Raw genomic sequence first — 20439 nt, forward strand, 5'->3', positions numbered from 1 at the left:
CCGAGCAACAGAAATGATGAATGGAAGCTAAGAGCAACACAGGCTTCTGAGAATCACACCAGAGCTACTGCCACCATCTCTAGCCATGCCCTAGATAGAAGCCAGTAAGTATATGCCTTATATAGAAACCACTATATAGAAGCCAGTAAATACCGTGCCCTATACAGAAACGCTATATAGCAGCCAGTAAACAGGATCCTAGATAGCGTCTCACAGGCCGTGGTGAAAGACTGGAAGCCTGTGGGCGGAGCCTCGAAGGGTGCCATGAAGACCGTTTCCTTGTTCTACCAGATGAGAGAAAAGAACAGGGTGGGGGAGGGGGAGAAAGGGAGGATGTGGGAGAGCTCGCCTTGAGTAGGATTCCCCACTGGTGATTTTCTGCCTGTGGGGAGAACAAACAGAAGACAGTGAGTTCCTAGATGCTCAGCACGGTCAGCTCCAGCGTGGTGTCTCAGTTCAAGCCATGAGGCAATGAACTGGGCAGTGTCTCCTCAGGGACCAACTTCAGGTGAGCACCTCGTGGACCACACAGCATTTGGGGAATTGTAGCGGGGATATGAGGAAACGCTCTCTGATCCTCTGAAGGAAGTGAGGACCCTCAGGGCAGTGTTACAGGTGGGGACCCCACATTAGGAGAGTGCTGTGGCCAGATCTTGGGGTTCAACCCAAAAAAGAAGGCAAGAGACCTGGTCCCCAGCCAGCTGGGCTCCTTGTCCCATGGTGGGTGACAAGACTCAGTCTCTGGGTTTACTACAGAAATGGGTCTGACATGTTCTAACTTTAACCTCAGCCTCGTTCGGGCTCCTAATGCTCCATGGTGAGACAGCCCCGTGACAGTTAGAGAACTGAAGGGGCAGGCACATCATGGCTGCAGACATTGAGGCTTCCATATTTAAAGCCCATAAGATAAATTATTAAAGCAACAGGACTCTGAATGTTGTGGTAGGTGGGTAGGTGGGTATCTGTGAGTTTTAGGCCACCCTGGGCAGCCAGGGCTACAGCACAGTGAGATCCTGTCTTTAAAAAAAAAAAAAAAAAAAGGACTCAGGATATAAATCTTTTTTTTTTTTTTTTTTTTTTTTTTTTTTTTTTTTTACAAGTAGCGGTATACGCCTTTAATCCCAGCCAGGGCTACACAGAGAAGCCTTGTCTCAAAAACAAAAACAAACCATGTTACACAGGTAAAATACTCCACAATCAAATAAAGCATCCCCTCTGAACACAGAACAGCAAGCCCTAGCTTTCTGTGAGCCCCAACAGAACATAAACTATGGCCTCAAAACAGGTCCTTCTCCCAGAAGCGGTAATCCCAGCACTCAGGAGGCCGAGGCAGGCTGATCTCTGTAAGGTCAAAGCCAGCCTAGTCTACAGAACAGCCAGCAGTATTAGAGACCCTCTCTAAAAAAAACAAAAACAAAAACAAAAACACCCTGAGCTCCTTCTCCAGGAGAGAGAGAGAAAGTGTGTAAAACCTGATTCCACAGGACTTTGCCAGCATCATCTGAAACTGTACGTTCCTTGCCTTTTTAAAGCCTGGCTTTGGTTTCTTTGGTCCAGTAGGCCTGAGTCTGGGGATGTACACCACTCAGTCTTCCTCCATCTTCTTACTCTGCAAAGAATCGGTGAAGGCTTGCCATTCCGTTGGATAAAAGCGCTTATAGACGTTGATCTTATTCCGAATCTGTTTGGGGTATCTTGATAGTAATTCTTCTCATCTCGAGCGATGGCCTTGTAGTCCTCCCCATGACTCTCCACCATGTAGCGAACATAGTCAGTGAGGTCACGAGATAAGATGTTTCCTTTGTTCTCTGGGAGGCTGGCTTCTGCCTCCAGGTCATTTACCACATAGGGCTTCCTCACCAGATCCTTGGGTCTATCTTCCGTGTCTACCTCCATGGTCTTTACCTTCCTCTTATGGAGGGGAACCACCTTGTTGGGGTCCATGGCCAACCCCATCTCCGCCAGGTTCTGCTGCACGGATTTGGTGTGGTCCCAGGCATGTCGGATGTGGGAGCACTCGATCCGTGGTGCTGCCTTCCGACGAGCATTCCGGTTCAGACGCTTTCAGTTAACATTGTAACTGAACTTCTGCCTCCGAGTCTTTCCCTTGGCCTTGGGCATCGTGCACACTGCCGCACCAGCAGTTCAAACCCCGAAACAGCAGCTCAAACTCCAAACCACGCTCTCAGAGCCTCATGTTAACCCAGGATATAAATCTTATATAAAATCATTTGTTTTCTTTCATAAGAAAAAACTTAGTTTTAAATATTATTGAATTTTTTCATTTACCAAAAAAGTAGAGTATAAAGTATTTGGCTGGTAACTTACTAAACTAATACAGATATTCTGTATGAAGAATATTTTTAAAGCCTCCTGGGATCAGAAAATTCATCTTGGGCTGGGGAGATGGCTCAGTAGTTAGAGCGTGAGGACCAGAGTTCACAGAGACCTTTCCATAATCCCAACCTCAGAAGAGACAGGGACCCAGGACCCGCGGAGACGGGTAGCCGGCAAGATGAGCCGCGTCAAGGAAGTGGGGTTTGCCTGAGAGATTATGCCTCAGTGAATATGATAGAGGAGATTCCCAACATGAACGCTCAGCCTCTGCATGTACTCACGCACGTGCACAAACACAACCACACACACCTGCACACATACACATGTGTCCCCCCAACACACACAGAATAGAAAAAGAAAAAGGTATTCAGTATTGCGGAAATGCGCTGTCAGTCAGGAACATGCAGGAACAAACGTGGAGAAAACTCAGCTGTCCTTCACCTCTCCTGTTCAGCCTCACTGCACTCTCACACCACCCTGATTGTGCCTCTGAGCACGCCAGCTGGCAGACGCCTCTCCCAGAGCTGTGTTTCCTGCCTCCTTCAGCAGGGCGAGCCACCATCTATCTGCTTGGTAACTTAAGTGTGGCCTCCGCTCCCCGCTCTGCCCGTTGCCACAGACAGAGAGGCTTCTGCTGCATGGCCAGTTCTGGGCTCAAGTGAAAAACGGAGCTATGGAGAGTGTGTGCAAGAAGTCGCCCACATCTGGCTGCCCCTCACATGTCCTGTGAAGTGATTGGAGTTGGTAGTCTCTAATAGAAAGTTCTGGTACATCTCGATGGCCGTTTTATTACGTCTACTTTACACCAACCCAAGCCCATTTTAAGAACAAAATATGATTAAAAGTTTTAAGTCCTCTATTCCTAAATAAGGCTGTGCATTTCAGGCATAGAACTTTAAATTAGCACACTTGTAAGAAGGCATTTCAGCATAGGAGGTTAGAGCCCTCACCTTGCCCCGCCCCCTCCTTTGCCCCGCCCCTTCCTCCCGGTTCCCAGACAGAGCTAAGAGCAGCAGAATGTGTTGATAAGCTTGGGTAGCCACTGCCACCACGTTTGGCAGGTGATCCGCTTGCACTCAGTTTGGGGTTGGCCTTTTAACCAGCAGACCACGTGATCCTGACTTGGCGCTCTGGATGCGATCCAGGTAGAGGGCACTAGTGCCCTCTGTTGGATCCCAGGGTGAAGTGCACTTCGTGGAACTTGGGAGGGAAAGTGCAAGAAGCAGAGCTCTGTCCGTCACAGCAGGAAGCTGGATTCCTGAACACAGGGGAAACTAGACGCATGTAAGGTGAGAGCACGCACACCGGGCTCATGTGCTCTGCAAAGGGCGTTTGCATGACTCAGCCAGGTTGAGACCTTCAGGAAGAATTTTACGAACAGTGACCACTACCACCCGATGTTCTTACTTCTTTACAAATTGACTTACTTGGTATCCAGTCATTTTAACATCCAATTAGAAAATAGAAAGGAGTATTGTCTAAGAACCATTGGTACTGAAGTCAATAGCCACAGCTAGCTACCCGAGGCAGATGGGCCTTAACAAGTCCCAAGCACACGAGTGAGCCAGGAGCAGGGGCAGGTGCCTAGAGCACACACTTGTGAGCCTCATAGGAGCAGGGGCAGGGGCCTAGAGCACACACTTGTGAGCCTCATAGGAGCAGGGGCAGGTGCCTAGAGCACACATGTGTGAGCCTCACGGGAGCAGGGGCAGGTGCCTAGAGCACACTCGTGTGAGCCTCACGGGAGCAGGGGCAGGTGCCTAGAGCACACTCGTGTGAGCCTCACAGGAGCAGGGGCAGGTGCCTAGAGCACACGCGTGAGCTTAGAGCAGGGACAGGTGTCTAGAGCACACGCATGAGCCTAGAGCAGGGACAGGTGTCTAGAGCACACTCGTGTGAGCCTCACAGGAACAGGGGCAGGTGCCTAGAGCACACTCGTGTGAGCCTCACGGGAGCAGGGGCAGGTGCCTAGAGCACACTCGTGTGAGCCTCACGGGAGCAGGGGCAGGTGCCTAGAGCACACTCGTGTGAGCCTCACGGGAGCAGGGGCAGGTGCCTAGAGCACACATGTGTGAGCCTCACGGGAGCAGGGGCAGGTGCCTAAAGCACACTCGTGTGAGCCTCACGGGAGCAGGGGCAGGTGCCTAGAGCACACTCGTGTGAGCCTCACGGGAGCAGGGGCAGGTGCCTAGAGCACACACGTGTAAGCCTCACGGGAGCAGGGGCAGGTGCCTAGAGCACACACGTGTGAGCCTCACGGGAGCAGGGGCAGGTGCCTAGAGCACACACGTGTGAGCCTCACGGGAGCAGGGGCAGGTGCCTAGAGCACACACGTGTGAGCCTCACGGGAGCAGGGGCAGGTGCCTAGAGCACACTCGTGTGAGCCTCACGGGAGCAGGGGCAGGTGCCTAGAGCACACTCGTGTGAGCCTCACGGGAGCAGGGGCAGGTGCCTAGAGCACACTCGTGTGAGCCTCACGGGAGCAGGGGCAGGTGCCTAGAGCACACTCGTGTGAGCCTCACGGGAGCAGGGGCAGGTGCCTAGCATCTCCCAGGAAGAACAAGACAAGGCCTCAGTCAGCACGGGGCCATGGCCCAGATGGCTGCTGTTCGGCCCTCACCAGCCTCTGCGTGTCTAGCTGGGATGGAGCTCAGGGGTGGAGAGCTGGCTGAGTGTGCACGGTGTCCCGAGCTGCTCCCCAGCACAGGAAGAATGAAGATTGTGTTGGTTTTCTGGTGTTAAATACATTTTATCAACTTCTCCAGTATCTCCTTTCCCCACTGCCGTGGCCTTGCGTTATGGGAACACACAACATTTTTAACTGAACGTGTAATATTTCACAGCAGAGAATAAGGGTGAGAAAGCATTTGACTTAAACACAGAACAGCATGATGATCTGCCGGCACCTGGCTTGGAGTGCAGTGTTTGATAGAGGGTGTGTAGGGACCCCCTCCTGCCCATGGTGTCACTCTAGAAATCTAAGACTTCTAACCTAAGGCTTCTTAATTGAAATTTTTGTTTTGTTTTGTTTTGTTTTGGTCAAATAAAGAAATGGCAGTTGTTGAGAGCTGAGGACTCACAGTGACAGGTCCCTGGGCAGGAAAGGTCCAGTTCCCAGGAAGTAAAGGCCGGGTCAAGTCCAGGCCGAGGCCAACTTCACCAACTTCACAGGCTTGAAGAGCTCAGGTGCTCAGGTGCTCTGAGGCAGCCCGACCCACTTCCCGGGTCGCACAGATCCTCTCACAGGGACAAGTGGCTAAACCTACACGTTAGGTTTTTCTCATTATCCCACTGGGGCCGGGGGAGCCGGTGCCTACACACAGTCATAAGGTCATGAGGAAGATGCGATGAGACCATGTGAGCAGAGCACAGGGGTGCTGAGTGGGGACAAGGACCTCCTATGTGTGACCCAGCAGGCCCTGTGGAATAAAAGGACACCTGCCACCACTTCTGCGTGGTGTCTTAGTTTCTGTTGCTGAGATAAACACCCTGACAACAAGCAACCTGAGGAAGAAAGTGTTTGTTTCCACTTCAACTCTCACGTCACATGCCACATGCCGTCGCTGAGAAAAGTCAGGGCAGGATCCTGAAGGCAGGAGCTGATGCAAAGCTTCCTGGGGCAGGCAGCCAGCTTTCTGTAGCACCCAGGTCCAGCCGCACAGAGGTGGCACCACCCACATTAGGCTGAACCCTCCCACAACAATCATCAACCAATCAAATCTCTATTCAAGTACCCACAGAAATAAAAAGCCGGCCTGAGCCATGTCAGGCTCATTTTCCCAGTGCTGTGCAGGGCAGAGCCTGGAGGACCACCCTGGCTGCCACCCTTGCTCCAGGTTCAGAGGGAGAGAAGTGATAGGGCAGGGGACCTGGTGTTGTCTGCTGCCCTCCATGTGTATGAAGAGGTGGGGGAGGGGGAAGAGGAAGGGAGAGGATGTGACTCCTGCCACTGTATGATGTGGGCTCCAGGCCCAGGCAGTGTCCTACACAGTACGAGGCTGGCATCCAACAGTCTCTGGGTAAAGGCCTCAGACTTTGTTGACTTCCACATAGTTCAGAAGCCAGTGAACTATAAATAAATGGCAAACGATGTCCTTGGACAAAGCACGAGTTTAAAATACACACAGGCGAAAATGGAGGCAAGTCCCCTGTGTTCCTGGGGTCGCTAGTGGAAGGAGTGGCCAGGATTCCCACCCGAGCCCTTCGGAAGGACCCAGTGAGCTCTCCTTCCCCATCAGGAACGGGGAACGCTTAGTGAGTCCGCACTATAACCGCAAATTTAGCTCTTGTGCTAAAAACTAGCAAATTCAGGCTCCGGAGCAGCCCTGCGCCCCGCTGGGTCGCCTCTCCCTCGGCTGCTGTCGCCAGCGAAGTCTTCAGAGCCCATGCTCTCCTTCAAATGTAGCTGCAGCTCTCAAAGGCCTGTGACTGTTTGCCTTTCCCAGTGAGCAGTCTGTCCTTGTCACTGATCTCATTTGTTTTCTAAACAAAAGTTTGAAATCTGTCCATCTCAGTTCTCGCACCTGATATAAGGAGCACAGCTCCGCTGAGGAGCCTGGTTACGTGCTGATCATTTGCCTCATTCACCGCCAGCACCATCCGCCCAGGGATGGGCTCCTGTGACTGCTGGGCTTGAATTAGTCCAGAAGTAGCTCTGTGACAGTGAGAGGAGGGGCCAAAGCCATGCCGCCTGTGTCCGCTGGACTGTCAAGAGCTAGTCCTTGACTTTTGAATTACCCTCCGCTCCTTGTATCTGCATGTGGATTTAAGTAGCCACTGGTGAGCACTCTATTGTGCATCATAGGACACACATTTCATTGTTGCCTTGAGAAAGAGCCTCAGTGTGCTGCCCCGCAGCTGGCCGGCCTGCCGCCCCAGCCTGCCAAGTGCCCTGTGGAGACACACCCTGTGAAAAACGCATTTTTAAGCTTTTAATTGCTAAGATTGTAGATCTTTTAGAACAGAATAGTCCATGCTGTTTGTTCCTACTGGTTTACGTTGCCTGTGGGGTCTCACAGATATGACTGGTATTGTGGCGTGTGCTACCACAGACAGGGACTGCAGCATAGGTGGTGTTGCTAGACTAGGGTATATGGGGTTCCAGAGGAATCTCAGGAGCTACAATATGATATCTCTCTCTTTCTCCCCAAAATAGCAGAACACGGGGAAAATCTGAATTGCATAACTAGTGGGAAATGATCACACTAATGGTTCTGAAAGCATAAATGGCAATATTGCAATGCACAATTAAAATGCAGGTAATTAAAATTCATCCCCAAGGACACTCGCTTCAGTTGACCCTTGGTCCTGTGGGGTGACCATTTGCCCAGCTGTTGCTCCCTAAGCAGCACCACACAGCTGCCTCTGTGGTGCTCACAACGTGTCAAGTGCTGGTAGTTGACTAGGGGACAGTGTGCGGGTCAGATCCCGGGCCACTGTGCAGGGTTCTGGTGTCCACTGAAACAGTCCCTCCCTGACCCTGAGAGATGACCATATGTGGTGACCAAAGCTCAGACCTGAGGTAGGTCAGACATTAGCTGCACTGTGTGCTCAGCAAGGGTTATAAGCAGAGAAGCCATATCGAAATGATCGGACTCAACCCGGCTTCAGAGCAGCAGTGTCTCTGCCTGTGCGTGTCAGCGTGCACGATGCCCCCCCCCATCCCCATGATCCATGCCTCTCAGGGTTTGTACCTGATGGCATGTCTTCTCAGAGGCTGGGTTATAAAGCAGAAGGCTTTGCCTTTCTGCCTCCTGGATCGCTTGCTCATGGGACGTGATAGCTGCCATGTCATAAGGACACCCTGGCAGCCAGCAGTGAGACCTGTGTGACAAGGGGCGTGGCCTGCTGCCAGCCGCCCCCGAAGCACCTCAGATTGTCTGCACCAGACATTAGCAACTTTGTCTCTGTAAAGAGCCAGATAGTAAATAGTCCCAAATGTGCGGACCATGTCACACGTACTGAGTTCTGAAAACAGTCTGTCAACAAACGAGAATGCCTCTGCGCTGACAAACTTCACTCCAAGTGGATGACAAGTGGACATGACCAGTTGCAGCCGCCTCCCTCAGCCTCGCCAGCTTGGAGATGGCTGCCTGCCTCCACTCTCAGAGGCTTCTCAGAAGCTCCTCTCTGACCAGAGCCACCAGCTGCTTCCAGATTCCTGACCCACCTTATGTGTGAGGTGATGGTGTGGTAAGCCACTGAATTCTGGAGCGATTTGATTTGCACCAGCAATCCAAAAAAAGAGGCCAGCTGGGTGATCCAGGACTCAAGCTTGGCCAAAAGTTAGCTGTTGGTGCAGCTGGACCACGGCACACTGAGGGTCTTTTTCTATGTGATTGAAACAGAAAGGTCAGTCTAAAATCAGACACCCGTGTTCTCATAGCGCGCTCTCCATTCATAATCATCGTACGGATTACATAAGACATGTCATTGTCCTGTGTGCTGGACACACAGAGCTGCAGATACGTACAGTGGGTAGGGGCCCCAAAGATGTGTAAACACCAGAGGCCCTGACCACAGGGGACCAGAGGACAAGCGCAGTAGGAGACCTGCTCTTACTCCTTGAAGTTATGAGTTGACACCATCATCGACTGTGCCACCTGAGACCCCCAGCATCCACAGTTCCCTGAACTTAGGTGCCACCCTTGCCGCCATCTCTACCTCTCTGTGTTGTACACTAGTCAAAGCTAAGGCTTGTTCACTGCCGAGGTGTGGCATGCTTGGAACTTGCAGTCCAGCCGTGTCTCTCCTGGCAGTGTTCTAGCAGTCGGTCTTGGTCCTCGCGAGGTCTAGAAGGACAGGCCTGCCAACTCTCAACCCGTGTCATTTTATTTTTGTTTAGACTCAGTGTCTCTCTCTCTGTAGCCCAGGCTAGCCCTGACATTACCCTCCTGTTTGAGCCTCCTGAGCTCTGGGAATTACAGGCGCAACAACTAGCTTTATGGGCAAATAAAGTTCTGCCTGTTAGAGCGGTAGACAGAATGGTGGTGTTTGAAGTAACCCGTCTTCCGATGTGTTGTTTCCCCCACATATTCACCTCCCTGCTGGTCCATGAGTGGCTGATGAGTGACCCTGGTTCGGCAAGGGGCCCGGATCTGGGTCACTTGATCCTGAGGTTTCTGGAATCACCACAGAGTAAGAATCAGGCTGCACTTCCTGTGACAGGTTTTCTGAAAAGTTAGCCAGGTGTTCTTGGTAACGCCGTCTGCAGAGAACACGACCATGTGAGTGGGGCGTCCTCAGGACGCCGTGGGAGAGGGAGCGTCGGAAAGCCAGACCTCAGCCGCCCATCCTTCCCCCTTGAAAGTTCTCCTCAGTGTTAGGTTTCCCTGAGAGAAAGAAAGCCATTGCTGCCTGGTCACCTGTGGGCAGTTTGGTCCTGCTTTCTCGATGGCTCTCCATGTAGAGCGCTCAGGATGGTTGTATGGCTTTAATGCCGATCTTGACCCCAGCCAGTGTAGGGGAAAGACATCGCCTAGTGTGCGCTGTTTGCAGAGTGAGTGGCTGAGAGTCTGTGCACCCCCCTCCCTCGGGTTCCAGAGCCTCACTTCTGCAGGACATTTTAACTTTTCTGTTTGCATGGGCTTGACCAAACCTGACAGGCATATTCTAATCTGCAAACCGGGGTTTCCTGAAGACTGTGAAAAGAAACTATCCCGTGTCTGAGAGGCAGCTCCGCCCTGCCCGTACCCACACGTGATGGAGATTGTCTTGATAAGAGACACAGTAAATCTAGGTCACTTGGGAGGGGGATGGTAGCAGGAAATTAATGTGTTAGCTTTTTTTTTCAAGTATGTACTGTACAAACTATTTTTTGCACTTACTTTTTGTGTGTATGTTAATGTCTGGGGGGGCCTTTATTTCTATATGTGTAGGGGCCTTTTCCCTGGTAACAGCAGGCAGAGTGAAGCCAGAGCCTGCCCTGATGCTCCTCATGAACTTGAATGACTACTCTCAAAGAAAGCATTCTTCCTCTATAAATGAAGCTGATGCACATGTGCATGCACGTACATGCATGTGTGTTCACCTGTGTGCACATGTGTGCACTGTGCATTATGTACACATGTGCTCACATGTGTACATGTGTGCACATATGTGAATGTGTGCGTGTGTATGTACTGTGCTCATGTGTGAATGTGTATATGCTTATACACGTGAGCTTATACACATGCTTATACACAATGTGTACATGTGTGTTCATGTACCTACACATGTGAGTGCATATTTACATGAGTGTACACATATAAATGTGTGTACACATGTGTATGTGCATGTGTATTCATGTGTGCACACATGTGAATGCAGGTGTGTGTGTGTATGCATGGGTCTGTGGTACTGGGAATGGAACTGCTGCCACAAAGATCCACTGGACCTTCCCTCTTTATCTTGAGATAGGATCTCCCTAAGTTGCCCATGTTGGCCTCTGACGTGAGAGCAGGGTCTGTGTGTGCTCAGCCTCTCCTGGCCTAATTCACCTTTAGATGTCGCTGTGCTATAGGATCACAGATGTAAATGTACCCAAGGGGGTTAGAGAGGCAGCAGGAAGTGGAGGGTAATAGGTGAGCGCCCAGATGCTGCCGGGGCCTGGGCTGGGCCGTGTTGGGCCATGCTGGGGCCGTGCCTGTGTGCTGGGCAGTGCCTGTGCCTGTGCCGTGCCTGGGCTGTGCCAGGACCGTGCTGGGCCGTGCCCGGGCTGTTGCTTTCCGGTGCAGCCTCTTTCCCTCTTACACTCCTCTTCATGGCCAGGCTTGGAAGTCATAGCCACATTCTTGACATGTGCCAACAAGGCAGGGAAATTTCATGTGTGTGGTTTCTTTCTTCAAAGAATCCTCCATGAGTGAGAAGTGAGGCATGTCAGGGATGACGTCATTCCGGAACCTTGACCAGGTGAGGTGAGGTAACTGTTGCTTTCACGGCCCAGTTCTGTTCTCCAGGGAGACCCCAGGTCTGCACTGAGAGTCTGAGTCTTGCACTGAGTTTGTCAGCACTCTTAGGTCAAGAGATTCTGGCCCCAGTTCGTTTTAAGCGACTTGAATGTTTTGCAGCTGTGTTGGACACGGGGAATGAAAGTACCTGTATGTTCTGGCTCTTGATGTGCAGTAGCCGTGCCCTGTGCACGGAGTCAGTGTGAACCACGACCCTCGTCAAGACTCAGCCTGGAAACAAAGCCCACGTCCCCCATGGCGGCCCCGAGGCCATTGGAATATGGCATGGAGCAGTTTCCATGAAAATAGGATTTTTCCTGGGGCCGCAAGCCACGTTCTGTAATTCCAACTGTGTTTATGCTCTTTATAGAAGCACGTGGTAACGAGCCTGCCTTTTTTTTATGAGGATGATGAGGCAGAATCCAAACTTAGTCAGGAAGGCAGAGGCAGGAGGGGCCTGCAAGTTCCAGGCCGGCGTGAACTGCATAGTGAGTGAGCCCCATGCCAGTCTAAGCTCAAGAGTGAGCACCTGTCTAAAAACATGAGGGGGGGGGGAAGGAGAGGGGAGTCTGGAGGGGGTTCCGGGTACATAGGAAGGGGAGCCCCTCACTCCACAATGCAGCTGGGAGCCTGGATCCTAAACCCAGTGAGAGGTGAAAACTGGCTGTGGACCAATCACTGAAGGCCAGAGTGTTCGCAGCCTTCACTTTGTGTCCCCACCCCCCTCATCCCTGACCTCAAACTGGCCGTTTCATTTAGAGCAATTCCTTATGATAAAACAAAAATTAGTAAGCCCACTTGAGTGTTATGTTTTTTACTTAATTTAAAAAGTTTTCTTCATCTTGAAAGTTATGAGCAAAGTGACCTAGAAGCCACAGAATTACATGTGTAGTCCCTTGTGCAGACACCGTGGCACATGTGCCCCAGCCCCTTTCCTCCCTCCCCTGCCCCCGCCCCGTCCCCTGCTCCCCTCTCTTCCTCCCTTCCTTTGTCCCCCACCCTTTGCTCCTGATAAACCCAGGGCCTTCTTCACTCTTCGCAGCCACTCAGTTCAAGCTGTGTTGGACCCGTGTCCCCGGGCTGCTGAGGGCTGAGCTGTGTTGGACCCGTGTCCCCGGGCTGCTGAGGGCTGAGCTGTGTTGGACCCGTGTCCCCGGGCTGCTGAGGGCTGAGCTGTGTTGGACCCGTGTCCCCGGGCTGCTGAGGGCTGAGCTGTGTTGGACCTATGTCCCTGGGCTGCTGAGGGCTGAGCTGAGCTTTCACCAGCAGCTGATAATGGAGCCAGTTCTGGTATAAGGTTTCATTGTGTTTTTCCTTCTTTTCCACATCACACATTGAAGAATGCTTCAATTGGATATTTCACCTTAACTACTATGCTACTTGAAGTAAGTACAAGAAAATTGTTTTTTCTCTAGTCCCAAAGAAGTAGGCAATTACCTCTGGCAAAGTGGCTCTTGAGAATTGAGCAGTGCCATAAATTTGTCAGTAATTAGGCTGTGCGAACCATATATTTTAGGATAAAATTCTAGCGTGTGCTCTGGAATGCCAGTGGGATGCTACCTTCGTCCACTCAGTGGTGTGACAAAATGCCTCAGCCTGAATACGTTCTGAGCAATAGGTATTTATTGTTTGTAGTTTTACAGACTAGAAAACCCAAGATTAAGGCACACTGGACTCTGAATCTGGCGAGGGCTTGCTCACAGCCTCTAAGACAGTCTCATCCAAAGATAACCCTGTTGCTGCAGCCTTGCACAGTAGAGGGCAGAGGGGCATGCTCAGGTCTTTTCTGCCTGTCCGTCTCTCTGTCTCTGTGAGTATGTGTGAGAGAGAAATCCCCTTCACTTTTGAGTGTGAATTGCTGTGAACTGAGGGCCTTGACCCTCACACACACTTGGAAAGTACTCTGCCACTGGTGCTTAGTCCATCAAGTAAGGAAGAGATCCCAGCACTGGGGAGGTGCAGGCAGGAGGGGCAAGGGCTTCAAGCCTGGGCTGCATCGGGGACCCTGTTGGGAGGAAGAAGAGAGAGAGGAGGAAGGGAAAGTGGAGGGGGACAGAGGAACTGACAGGAATCTGCCCTAGTCGAGAGCGGCTTCCCTGGAGCTCAACATCCATTCTCCCAACCCCTGCCTCAACTCCCCCAGACCCAGACCCTGCCTCCCTGGGCTTAGTGCCCCTGCTGCCCCAGCGCTGCCTTTTACATACTGGTAGGAACTCCACAGATTGCAGTTTTCCTGAAATCCACAGAGGAAAGCCATAAAACGTGGGTAGTGAGGGATCTGCGAGGACCTGCGCATCTGTCCTGGGACCCTCCCTGCACATCTGTCCTGGGACCCTCCCTGCACATCTGTCCTGGGACCCTCCCTGCACATCTGTCCTGGGACCCACCCTGCGCATCTGTCCTGGGACCCTCCCTGCACATCTGTCCTGGGACCCTCCCTGCACATCTGTCCTGGGACCCACCCTGCGCATCTGTCCTGGGACCCTCCCTGCACATCTGTCCTGGGACCCACCCTGCACATCTGTCCTGGGACCCACCCTGCGCATCTGCCCTGGGACCCTCCCTGCGCATCTGCCCTGGGACCCTCCCTGCACATCTGTCCTGGGACCCTCCCTGCGCATCTGCCCTGGGACCCACCTCCAGCGTTTGTGGCACAGGAAGCATCTTGAGAGAAAGAGAGGATTGGTCTGTTGTCCTTGGTGGTTCTGTGTCATTCACAGCAAGGGAGCAGTGTGTGTGTGTGTGTGTGTGTGTGTGTGCGCGCGCGCACATGCACTGGTGCGCGTGCATGCACTTACAGAGTAAGACAGGATGTGGCCCCTTATAGGGGTGGACATGACTTCTCTACAAGGAAAGCCAGGAACTGTGGTCTTTCTGTAGGAAGCCATCAAGGTGGGAAAGGCAGGGGTGTGGCTGTTATTCCTGTACTTGTAGCCAGTCTTGGCAGAGCCTCTGTTTAGAGTGGCCCATCCTTTGCAAGATGGAAAAGTTCAGAGAGGAAGCCAGAAGCACAAACACCCAGAAGACGCTGAGGGTCAAGAGGTCAAGGGAGAAGAATTCCACACAGGGAAAGAAGATTCCAGAGCTACTGAGAGGGAAGATGGCAGGGAGAGGCTGGCTTTGTCAGGGGAGGCTGAGCAGCAGGGGAGAGGACCAGAGCTCGCTGGAGGACGCCTGGAGCGACCAGCAGAGGCAGGGACTGGAGGAGGCTTCCAAGAAAGGCCCAGAGGGAAGTGAGGCAGCTCCTAGACACGGGTTCCAGGACTGAGAGCCGGTTGGCCAGACTTGCTAAGGACCATAGCAGCCTCCCTCCCAGGGCAAATGAAGTGTGGTCCAGAGTCTGTTCCTGGCTGCAGCCCTGGGAGGCTTCCTGGCTGCTGGTGAGGCTGGGTGAAGCTTCCTCCCCTTGCAGTGGAAACAAAGATAGGGAAAGAGCTCCAGCTGTTGACTCTGACGAGAGCTTTCAACATGGCTGCGGGCTTTCATGTTGTCCTGTGGGAAGGGCAGCGCAGTGGCCAGACAGGCCTTCCCTCTCAGCAGAATGGCACCCACAGGCTCGCCAGAGAGGATACCAGTCATTTCCAGGAGAAAGAGAGGTTTTAGAGCTTTGACAGTATGGAATAGGAGTCAAAATCGCCAGGTGTGGTGGCACTCAGGAGGCAGAGGCAGTGGATCCCTGAGAGTTTGAGGCCAGCCTGGACTACAAAGTGAGTCTAGGACAGCCAAGGATAGAGAGAGAAACCCTGTCTCAGAAAAAAAAAAGTCAAAATCATTAAGTGAATTTGCCTGGAAATAAGTCCACACACCAACCTGAGCATGTGAGCACATGGGGAGCAGCTGAGCACGTGGGGAGCAGCTGAGTGCGTGACCTAGGCAAGCTCTTTGCTTTTTCACATCCAGCTATCCTGGGCATTATTGTTTATGATGATCTCAAGGTGGCTGCCACTGCTCCAGGCACCAGCAGACACACCTCTAGACACTATTATCCAGGGTTCAGTGATGGGGGGAGCTGGAGAAAGGGCTTGTAGTGTGCAACTTGTAGTGTGCAACGTGGACTCGTACCACCAGGGGGCAGGCTGTTGTGAGTGTCAGGAGAATGCGCCCATATTGGGAAAACCTGAAGCTGAAGGCAGAATGGCAGGACACACCCAGGAAACGCAGGAGACTGGAGACTTTGGAATGCTGGTGCATCAGAGCGAAGGAAAGGGAAAGCCCCCACAGGCTCCAGTGTGAAGTTCTGGGTATCAGAAAAACCAGTGCACCCAGTGGGCGAAGCCTGGACCCAGAAGTGGGCTGCAGCGTGAAGGGGAGGCAGAGACGCAGGCTCTGGGAGGAAGGCCCGCACAGAACAAGCTACAGTCAGTCAGCAGGAGCCAGTCGTCTTGTATTTCACTTGAATTTTTCCATTAACCACAAAAGTATAAGAGAAAGAAAGGAAAGGAGGTGAGGAGGAGAGCGAATGGGGAGAAGGGAAACTGGAAAGAAAGGAGACGGGGTCTGAGCAAAGCAGGCGTGGACAGCTGGTTCTCAGCTGCAGTAGCGAGGGCCAGGCCTGGGCCCCGCTCCCGTCAGCGCCATGTCTTCCTCTCAATTTCTACACAGCCTCACTGCTCAGAAACACACACACACACACACACACACACACACACACACACACACGCACACACCACACACACACACACTCACACACTCACACACCACACACACACACACACACTCACACACACCACACACACACATACACACACCACACACACACTCACACACCACACACACACACCACACACACAACACACACACACACACTCACACACACACATACCACACACACCACACACACACACACTCACACATACACACACACACACCACACACACACACCACACACACACTCACACACCACACACACAAACCATACACCACACACACACACTCACACACACACTCACACACACACTCACACACACACACACCACACACACACTCACACACACCACATACACACACACTCACACACACACTCACACACACACCACACACACACTCACACACACACACTCACACACACACACACCACACCACACACACACTCACACACACACACTCACACACACACACAACACACACACACTCACACACACACACTCACACACACACACCACACACACACTCACACACACACACCACACACACACACTCACACACACACTCACACACACATTCACACACAACACACACACTCACACACACACACTCACACACACACACTCACACACACACACCACACACACCACACACACACACACATACACCACACACACACACACACACACACACACACACACACACGCACCAAACACACACACTACACACACACTCACACACACACTCACATACACACCACACACACCACACACACACACACCACACACCACACACACACCACACACACACTCACACACACACACACACACCACACACACACACACACACACACACACACACACACCCTCTTCAATGGCCTGAAACACATCTGTGTAACCACAGTTGCAGAATGCAAGCAGTTTAGGAAGAACATTGTATCATATTCATTCGTTTTCAGTGGATCTTTGCTCCTTTCTTCTGTGGTAATTTTAGAAATAAGTGTCAAGCTGGGTGTGATGGTGCACAGAGACCCTGTCTCAAACCTCCCCCCCCAAAATGAGTGTCAAGTTGAAGTTAAATCTGTTAAGTTGGGTTTTGCTGCTGAATTCTGCACTGGGTCCTCAAACAAACTGATGTGAATGTAGCCCCGCCCATGTGAAGGAGCAGCCACACCCCCAACAGAACAGGAGGAAAAGTCTAGTTTTATCTTTCCGTATATGAAAATAAATAATAATAAATGAAATAACCTTGCTTGTGTCTTTAAAAACATGTAAATATTTCTTTATCTGTGTATTTGTATGATGTGGGTGCTGGGAACTGAACTTGGGTCCCTGGAGGAGCAGTCAGTGCCCTTAACCCCTGAGTCATCTCTCTGGCCCCTTATTAAGACTTCATTTTTTACTTTGTTATTACAGCAACTCATTCTGTTCTCTTTCCCTCCCCCTCTCTCTCTCTCTCTCTCTCTCTCTCTCTCTCTCTCTCTCTCTCTCTCTCTCTCTCCTCTATGTAGCCCTGGCTATCCTGGATCTTGCTCTGTAGCTCAGGCTGGCCGCAGAGCCACCTGCCTGTGCCTCATGAGTTCAGCTCTCTTATGCCCAGGTAGGATTCTCAGGACAAGGCTGAATGGAAGTTGACAGCAACAGGGCACAGCTAAAGGTTAATAGGGCGGGGGGTGGGGGGGGTGGGGGGGTGGGGGGGGGTGGGGGGGGAGGGGAAGTTATTCTTCTGTTGAAGGATGGTGTTTGAGGCAAAGTGAAGTGAAGGGGATGAGTGTGGTGAAAGCGCTTTACATCGTGTACAAAGCAGAGATGAAAACTGTCATTCCAATAAATGGTAGACAGTAGAAGGGACAAATAGCTTTTATTTTTGTTCTTGTTTGTTTTGTGGTTTTGTTTGTTTGTTGCTGTTGTTGTTTCAAGACAGGTTTTCTGTGTGGTTTTGCCTATTTTGTACTCACTTTGTAGACCAGGCTGCCTTAAACTCACAGAGATCCACCTGCCTCTGCCTCCCCGAGTGCTGGGATTAAAGGTGTGCGCCACCACCCAACTGAGAATTAGCTTTTAAACCTGTGTTTGGGGCCCTGAGAGGCCTGTGAGTCACCGTTCATCGCTGCCGCTCTCATCATTTTGGTCCTAATCTTTCCGAATTTATAGTACTTCTTTTTGGTCACAGACCAAAAGTTGGTGATCCTGGTGTCACCTAAATTCACTGGGTATTTGTGGCATAAGAACACCAGAGCGCCCCTGTTTCTGTCAGGTGGACAGAGGTGGTCTGTGATGTCTCATCCGGATACTAAATTAGCTGCCCTCCTGTTACCTGCTTAAGAAGGAACCATGGGAGCCTGTGGGATACGGTCAGAAATTGCCCTGTCATGACTTGCCACCCATTTCAAGGAGGCCGTGCTTTTGATTGCCAGTGGCCTCTGAGGACGAACTGGCTGCTGTCTGGCTGTCCTGCACGTCAGGTGCCACCCAACCCCAGGCTCTGTGAAGCCAGGCTGTTGTTTTCCTTCCTCTGATAACCTTGCGCATATAGGTCATGAAAAGGTCACTTTCTCCTCAAGGATGCAGCCATCCGCTGCCTTCCTGCACAGCTCACTTCACTGTACCCCACTCCTCTAAGAAAGGGGAGCCTCCACGGTAGGGTTGTGTTTAGAAGCTGGAAGGCGGACTCCACCCAGTGGCAGCTGTCCCAGTGCACCCCGGAGCCTTTACTTGGCCCACCATGTCTGCATGCTCCAAATGTGGCTACTGGACTTGGCACCATTTAAGCATCCTCTCCCCGGCCTGTCACATCTGCAGAGTGCATTACAGCGCTGCTCCCTGGCGCCCTCTGGGGCTGGGGTCTGCTGCTGCTCCCTGGAGCCTTCTTTCTGTGGGTTCAGGTGCTTAAGCAACTGCTAACTTACTTTCCCAGGACAGTTTCTGTCTTTTGCTTTTCTGAGGCTGGGGCTGTAGCTTAGTGGTCAAACATCTGTCTGTCAAAGGCAAGGCCCTGAGTTTGGTCCACAGAAAGATTTGAGACTCAGCCCCAGACCTAGCACATTTTCTGACATGAGGTCCCAGTAACTGATGGTTGGTCACAGTGAGCCCTGAGCGGCAGGCAACACTGGGCCCATCTCTTACCTGTCTCCATGTCTAGTTGCTCGCAAACCCAGTGGCAGTCCCCAGCCTCTGGGAAGGTGACACCGTGCTGTGGTGACCCCTTGCTCTTCCTGTCACCTCCTCCACTGGAGGCTCAGCTTTCTACTGCAGTGCAGGCTGGGAACCTAGGGAGCTTGTGGACGTCCCACCGTCTGGGCTGTGCCCTTGACCAGGAAATCAGGGCAGAGGTGAACAGTGAGCCAGTGCAAAATGGGGCGACTCTATCCCGGGCCAGGGCCCCTGCTCCCGGGAAGCCTTTGGGGGAGCCAGATGCTGTGGCTCGGCTGCCTTGAGGGGACCCCCTTCAAGTATCTACTGTTCACCAGCGGATGACACAGGGCTGCGCGCTCCAGGTGAACGGAGGCCCAGGAGGCCAGCAGTGTGTCCCTCCCCTTGTAACAGCACAGCTTTCAGCCCAGGGTTGCTCAGGTTCCTTCAAAATGTGACTGTTGGGGGTTGGGAGGTCGGGGTAGGTGCTGAGAGATTTTAAGCAAGGCAGGGGCTGAGTCCAGGAAGTTTTGAGGTGGGCTAAGTTAGGAAGTCTGCCATGAGTGTGGGAGGCCCAGGGGTGAGGTCAGCAGGATTCACTGCAGCCACCCCAGGTCTGGGTGAAGCATGGATATTCTCAAAAGTCCTTTCTGTAGTTCCCTACAGGGAAAGGGGACCCAGCTACACACCTCCCCAGGCCACGCTTAGGTACAGGAAGCCACCTGTACTTTTAAAGACCATTTGGAGCATGAGTCACAAGTTTAAAAAAAATTTTTTTTCCCATTCTCCCTTTCACTCTGTTGCTGTTTTACAGGGAAAGGTCGGCTGACGTATCTTACCCTGCCTGACATGTGCAGGCTTTGTTTTCAGGGTTCCCGAAGAGTCCAGTTGATGTTTAAAGGGGTGGTTTTGCTCCCTGCCCCTTACCCCCACTCCTCACAAACCCCAGGCCAGGGTGACCTGGGCTCAGCTGGCTGGCCCACTGGGCTCCGTTGTTCAAGGCCCTGCTCTGGGGCAAGGAAAGGTCAGACCACCTGTGACACCTGGCCCCCTACCCTAACCCTGAGCAGCAGCGCCCGAGACCCCAGACACCACTAGTCCCTTAGGCCTCTCCTGAGCCAGGCAGGCTACAGGAGAGCAGAGCCTGGCAGATCCTCAGAGAGTGAGTGTGGTCACTCACATGGGAGACCTCTGTGGGTGCAGTGATTCCAAAGTCAAATAGCAATGGCCGCTTAGGGTATCGTCACTCAGGGAAGAAATGCCATTTGCCTTGATGTGCATCCCAGCAGAGGCTCCTTCTAGGAGAGCTATGAACTCCTGTGGTCCTGTCGCCATCCGTCCTGTCATCTGCACCACGAGGCTCCTGGTGTAGCCGCACAGACACAAAGAACAGCTTGCAC

General features: G+C 52.2%; 2 protein-coding genes and 1 pseudogene across 5 annotated transcripts in view; 1 reads left to right on the forward strand and 2 right to left on the reverse strand.

Moving 5' to 3' along the window:
• The window catches only part of GASK1A (golgi associated kinase 1A), a 401830-nt gene that overhangs the window by 154556 nt on the left and 226835 nt on the right, over positions 1-20439 (reverse strand). The gene's annotated exons all lie outside the window — the stretch shown is intronic.
• ANO10 (anoctamin 10) overlaps positions 1-20439 on the forward strand; it is a 134484-nt gene that overhangs the window by 105157 nt on the left and 8888 nt on the right. The gene's annotated exons all lie outside the window — the stretch shown is intronic.
• Positions 1101-2217, reverse strand: LOC311581707 (nucleolar protein 16-like; annotated as a pseudogene). Its single transcript has one exon. The product of its transcript is annotated as a nucleolar protein 16-like (transcript).

This window comes from Acomys minous, assembly GCF_964271855.1.
Source record: "Acomys minous genome assembly, chromosome: 13".
In the NCBI taxonomy this organism is placed as follows: domain Eukaryota; kingdom Metazoa; phylum Chordata; class Mammalia; order Rodentia; family Muridae; genus Acomys; species Acomys minous.